The following is a 6,644-nucleotide window of genomic DNA, read 5'->3' as shown; positions in this document are numbered from 1 at the left end:
TTGCTCTGAGCTTCTTGTTGCTGCCATGCGAAGCAGGACATGCTTACTTCCCCTTCCGCCATGGTTGTAAACTTCTTGAATCCTCCCTGGCCCGGCAGAACTGTGAGTCAAATTAACCTCTTTTCTTTGTAAATTACCCAGTCTTGGGTATTTCTTCATAGCAGCGTGAGAATGGACTCATACAACATCTTGGCCAAGAGGTGCCCCTCTTTTGATATCTAAAGCAGGACAAAAAGTGAAGAAAGAGGGTAGGAATTAGGTCTTTCTTGACAAGGCTTACCGGGAAAGACAGGTTGGGTTGCTGAGACCCAGGCAGCCATCAGAACCGTCTGGAGACATCCCCTCAAAGATCTCCATGAAGATGGGCTGACATCTTAGAACACTTGACACCTGCTGCAGTCACTCCCATATTCCCCAGTCCCCATACGTAGCCATCCAAACCCAACACTGGCAAGTCTCTAAGGCCTCAAGGATTAGAATATCAAGGGAACCTGTTAATTATTTTGTCCTTTAAAAAATTATCTCCACCACAGATATTCCAGTATTCATGGAGGACAAGCCTTTTGGGGTAACTTGGGTCCATTTTCTCTGGGAAGAAGTACAACAACCAGCATCCTCTCCCTGTGACAACCCTCGAAACAGGGCCAAGGGCAAGTTCTTAAAAAGGGATTCAACCATGGCAGGGGAGGGTGGATAAAGAACGTTTCCCTACACTATATGGACTTACAGGGGATGACTGACTTGTCTTGAATGTAAAGGTTCCCTCTGCAGGAATATCCTCCCTGCTTCGTCTGCTTTTCTGCTCCAGTTCTAATCCGCTTTTGCAATCAGTCCAAGCATCACTTCCTCTGGGATGCTGTGGCAGGCTGTATTATGGGCCAAGATATGCGCCACCCCTCCCCACTGGCCTGACCCTGTGGAAGGATTATACTTCCTGCTCCATTTACAGCAGACCTAATCACATGACTTGCTTGGCCAATGTAACCTGAGAGGAGTGACACATGCCACTTTGTAGCAGAAGCCATTGCTTGGCTCTGCCATTTTCATTTTCCCTCTGCCAAGAGATCATGGAGGAACTACACCTTTCCCCTCAGTTCCAGAATGAAGAGAGTTTAAGGTAGAACCTCAGGAGACCTCTGGTGGACATGAATGCGAGAAAGATAAACGTTTTATTGGTTTTTAGTCACTGAGATGTTACAGTCATTTGTTACTGCAGCATCCTGTAGCCCATGCTAACTGACAGACTTACCTGGGTGGATTTCAGCAGCTTCTTCCCTTATGTTCTCATTCCACCTTATGTGCAATCCAGTTATACCAATTACCTCACTGTGATATAATCATTTACTGTTTTCTCCCCCACATCAGAGTCCATGTCATCTCTGCTATGTTCCCCCAGTGCTTTGCACAAGGCATGGAACACAGCAGGCCCTCAAAAACGGGAATGAATAAATAGCCAGAGAATCCTAAAGCTCTGCCCTGTCCTTTCCTCCCCAAGGAGTGTAGCCCTCTCCTGAGGCTCTTTGCACATAAATCCCTGTCTTCAAGGTGACATTAGGTTACAAAATCAACTCAAGTCAAAAAACAAGTTGTTAATTTGTGTGAAACAGCTATCCTAACAGGAATTCTGAGATGACAGTGTGGCATGGAGGGTACTACATGGCTTTCTGAAGGATGTCCTGAAATTTCTAATGTTGCAGGCAACCAGATTCAACATATCCATTAGGAGGGACCTGGGCAACTGAGCTATCTGCCCAGACTTCTCCTTAGAGGCGGATGGATCTTGTCTGCAAGGCAGTTTTGAAGCTTCTCCAGGTCATGCACCTACATAGCGTGTACTGCCAGAGCCTAGAGTTCTCAGCACAGAGCTTAGAAGTCCAGCCCTGCAGCCTCTCTCCTGGTGAGACCTCAGCCCAGGCGACTGCTGCCTGGAAGAGGGCCACAGGTCTGTCTCCCAACCCCAGGCTGGAAGAGGGATGAAGCGCCTCTCACACAGTCCCTCTATCAGAGGAGTGAGCAGATACCCTCTAGGGCAGTGTGGAATCACCGCGGGGCACGCCGCGGCTGAGTAGTCTTGCTTTTCATAATATTTATTTTCTCACCCTACCTCTCTCTCCGTGTGTCCTGCCTTATCTCGGACCCTACATCAGAAGCACTACATCCCAGGGGAGGGAACCCCAAGGCCAAGCCTTGCTGCCCAGTTACCAGGGACAGCAAGTGCGTCTTCTGTGTGCTAAGTGGAACCAAACCACAATATTTACCCCGGGGGCGGACACGTGCTGGGTGATCTACACGGAAAGGGTGGAAATGAAGCTGGTGTTTGGACTCCATCTTCTCCTGCACAGTTCCTGTTTGTTTTTCCACTGCCCTGTTCCAAGAAGGGGTACAGGATAGGGTTGTGTGGGCAGTCTGTCTGCAACCCCACTATGGCCCTCCATGTCAGCACCCAGGTGGACTCGGGAGGCGCAGCTGTCGAGGCCCAGGGGAAGACATGGGCGCTTTCCACACCTCCAGAACAACCAGGTGCAGGATGGAGACACAGGACTGAATCGCGGAGCTGAGAGGGGCATCGCAGGGCACAGAGGCTGGGCCGGGAGCGACCTGCCTCTGGGAAGCCGGGCAGGGTGGGGGAGGGGGCAGGTAAGTGTGTTGCCTAGCAACCCGGCAGACCCGCGGGTGGACAAGCTCAAGGGGCAGCCAGGTGCCACCCGCCCCCCACCCCCGCCCCACCCCCGAGCACACGCTGCGGAATTCTGCCAGCACGAAGCACAGTCACGAGCGCAGCCGGAGCAGTCGAGCGGGCAGGACACCGCCAGCGAGGGGAGAACACGCGCGCGTGGGTGGACAGCGGGAGGGTCCTCACAGCCAGCCTCACCCACCCCCCACCTCCAACCTTCATCCCGCATCCTGGCTTCTCCTTAACCTAAATCTAGGGGAACAAAAACCCGGGCGTCCGGGACAGCCTCTGGAGAGACTAGGGAGGTGACTTCCCCGGGCAGGGGGCATTGCGCAGCCCCGGGCGCCCGCCACTCCGGCCTAAGGCGGCTTCCTCCCCACCTTCCTTCTTGTCCCCCGCCCCCGCGCCCTTCTCTTCCCCCAGCTCCGGGTCCCTGGGCTCCAAGGCTCCGCCCCCGCGCAGGAGCTCTCGCAGCGGAGGCGGCGCGCAGCAGCGCGGGGGCAGTGGACTCGCCGAGCGGGGCTGGGCGGCACGGGGAAGGAGCGGGCGGGGCGGGGCCGCGCTGCTACGTAAGCCGCCGCGAGAGGGGATCCTGGGCGCAGGCCCCGCCCCCTCACGTGCCTAGGGCGCAGGGCCTCGTGCCGCCCGCGTGACCTGTGGGTCCGTCGCTGTCGCTGCCGCCGCCTGCGCCTCTGCTCGACTTCCACGCGTGGGAGGGAGGCCGTGGCGCCGGGGGCGGCTGGCTTGTGGAGGCTGCGGGAAAGTCTTCCTCAGCGGCTGCGTCCCTGCCCTAGGCCTTGGTACCCTGGCCCTTCTCCGCTGGGGACTTGGGGGTGCTGAGCGGGGTTGCGGGGGTGCAGAGCTCTTTGCCCGCCTGGATTTGAGAAAAGGAGGTCTCCCTTCCCTACCCCATCTGCCCCTGCATTCCACGCATGGGAGGAGGCAGGGTAAGGAGGCTCTTCCCCAAGGGATGAGTTTGTTCAAATTTAAACCTAAGCTTGGGAAGGAGGTGCGGAAGAGCTTTTGAAATTGGGGGGTGGAGTCCCCACAGCCGTCCGTTCAGCTTCCATTAGTGTGTCTGTGACCTTTGGATCAGGAGCCCTGTTTTACTGCAACCTGGGCCCCGCCCACCACCCAGCTGAGGGCATGAGCAAGAATCCAGCGTCTTTTATGGTTCCTTGGTGGGTGCGTTACTGATTCCCGCAGCCTCCCATTTCCCCTTCTAGAAATGGCAGGCAGAGCATTCGGAAAGCAGCAGTGAGGGGTGGAGACCACGAGACAGGCCAAGCACCAAAGTGGGTGTCCCCAGCAACAGAATAGAAGGAAATCCATTATTTGTGCCTTTGCAATGTGTCCTTAAGTGACCCATTTGCCTGCAAGGTGTCAGGTGGTGAGGTAGTCCACAAAGCCTGTTGCTGTCTGCAAACCTGTGTCTCTGCTAGTTTTTATTTCCAATAGCTGGCGAAATTGAAACCGCCTTTGCAGAAATTATAATAAAATTATTACAGTGAAGGGCATCTGACCTAACCAACTCTATCTTGCTTGTAACCTCCAAGCTGTCCTTTGTTCATTCCTGGGCGTAGGCTGAACTAACTTTGGGAGGAATTTATAGTTTCACTTTGTAACAAAGATAATAACAGTCCTTTCACAATACAAACCCCCATCTTGCCTGGGGACCAGACTGCCTTTGTAGTAATAACAAATTAGCCATAGGATTAGAAATTACGGTTTAGGAGTCATGTAGCTGGAGGTCACAAGATTCTAAGTCTCCCCAATTGCTCGTAGGGATAACATCACTATTAGAAAATCTGAGATTGGTGCTGAAGATATTTTTCAGACCCTGCAGTTGATGGATCAGCTGGCGTCACCCAGATTGATAAACTGGCTGTCTGGTCCTGTGGCCCTTACCAAGGAACCTGCTTAGCACAAGAGGACAACTTCGAGGCCCTGTGATTTTTGACTCTGACCAAACCAATCAGCACTCCCCACTCCCTGGCCCTCTACCTATCAAATTATCCTTTAAAAACCCTAGTCTGGAATTTTCAGGGAGACTGATTTGAGTAATAATAAAACTCTAGTCTCCCGATCAGCCAGCTCTGTGGGAATTAAACTTTCTCTATTGCAATTCCCCTGTTGATAAATCTGTTCTATCTGGGAAGTGGGTAAAATGAACCTATTGGGCAGTTACAAAATGGGGGTGAGGGGCTGCCTGGGACAAGCACTCCAGAGTAGAAGCCCCTGAAGTAAACCCTCTCCATGAAAAGCCATATATGGTGTGGCAGACAGCCTGGATCAGGGAGCTGGGGGAGCCACCCGCCAACCAAATACCGAGCACTGGGGGAGGGTCAAGGTGTGAGGCAGACTGGGGAGGATGTGGAATCCCATGGAATCTGACCCAGGCCATTCCCTGTCTCCCTGAGGGGAATCAGCGGGTTGGTGCTTTTACAGGGATTGTATTCCCAAGGCAAGGGTTTTTCCCCTTAGAATAGTTCTAAGGAAGGCAAAACCTAAGTGTGTTCAGTGCTGGGATGGCCAGGAAGTGGAGTAATAGGAAGAGAGCTGGAGGCAGGAAGTGGGTCCCTTTGGCTTTGTGTCTGGATTTCAGTGTATCTGGACAAGTGCCTTTCTACCCTTGGCTTTCCAAACTCATTTACGATGAATGAGAATGGTTAGTTTAATGGCTATTGAGTGCCTGACACTGTGGAGAGAACAAAGGGAGTGCCAGGTGATGTGCCTGACTGACAGGAATTTCTGTCTCATGGGAGAAGGCCTATGTTCTGGAAATACTTAACAAAATGTCAGTGGGTCTGTGAGGTTAAGGGCCAACATGAGCAGTGTAGACAAGTGCTTTGATAGAAAGGAGAGAGTGATAGAGGCCAAGGAGCCAAAGAAGGGGGAATATCTGGATAAATGGAGGGGAGCTTTGGGTGCCGAGAACTGCATGAGCGAAGGCAGGAGGGAGTGTTTCTGGCCAACCTGCTGGTCAGGAAGAAAGCTGGTTTGGCTGGAACAAAGGGTGCAGGATCAGAGAAGGCCAAAGATCTGCTTGACGAATGAGTCTACTGAGGCCCAAAGCAGAGGCTTCCAGGTTCCCATTCAGCCCCACTTGCCCAGAACTTTGTAAAGCTCAGTGCTGGTCACGTGAAACCATCCTCAGAAACATGCAGTGGCTCTCGGTTGCCCAAATGCTATCATGGCACACGAGGCCCATAATGATGTATCCTAAACCTACGTGGTCAGCTTTATTCCTGTTCTACGCTTTCAGGCCCACCATATCCACAGAATTACCTCTGGGCCCTGAATGTGCCCTCTACTTTCCCTCTTTTTTTGCCTTCAATTGCAGGCTTTTTCCTTTCTTTGGAAGGTTCTCTCCTCCCTCACCATTTCTGCCCACTCATCCTTGAAAACACAGCTCAAGTGCCAGCTCATCCCCCAGCCAGATGTAATTTTCATCTGAGTTTCCACAACATCGTGTACTCTATCTTGGCACCTCACGTTCCACGTTGTATTATGGATATGCAGAGACATCATCCTTCAAAGTAGATACTGCTAATTGGACCACTTCTCACCACCTCCATCGCTGTCAGCCTGTTCCAAGCCGCCATCATCTCTTGTCTGGACTGCTGGGATGGCCTCCTGATCAGCCCCATTGCTTCCTTCTCACCCTCTTTAGTCACTTCTCTCCAGAGCAGCAGAGTGACCCTTTTAAAATATAGACCATGTCACTCTCCTGCTCAAAACCCTACAATGGTTTCTCATCACATTCAGATGTTATTCAAGACTTAGTACGAATGTCAAGACCTACGTTATCTGGCCCTGTCTACCGCTCAGACACCTACCACCCTCTGCTTTGCTCACTAAGCTGTAGTCACTCTGTCCTTCCTGTTTCCGCTTATTTCCACTATTCCAAGCTTATTTCTTCCTCAGAGTCTATGCACTTGCTGGAGTGCATTTCTTTTAGAATTTACAC

The sequence above is a fragment of the Trachypithecus francoisi genome, unplaced genomic scaffold (genome assembly GCF_009764315.1).
Source record: "Trachypithecus francoisi isolate TF-2019V2 unplaced genomic scaffold, Tfra_2.0 Lachesis_group8, whole genome shotgun sequence".
NCBI classification, from domain to species: domain Eukaryota; kingdom Metazoa; phylum Chordata; class Mammalia; order Primates; family Cercopithecidae; genus Trachypithecus; species Trachypithecus francoisi.
This window is presented reverse-complemented; position numbering follows the sequence as displayed.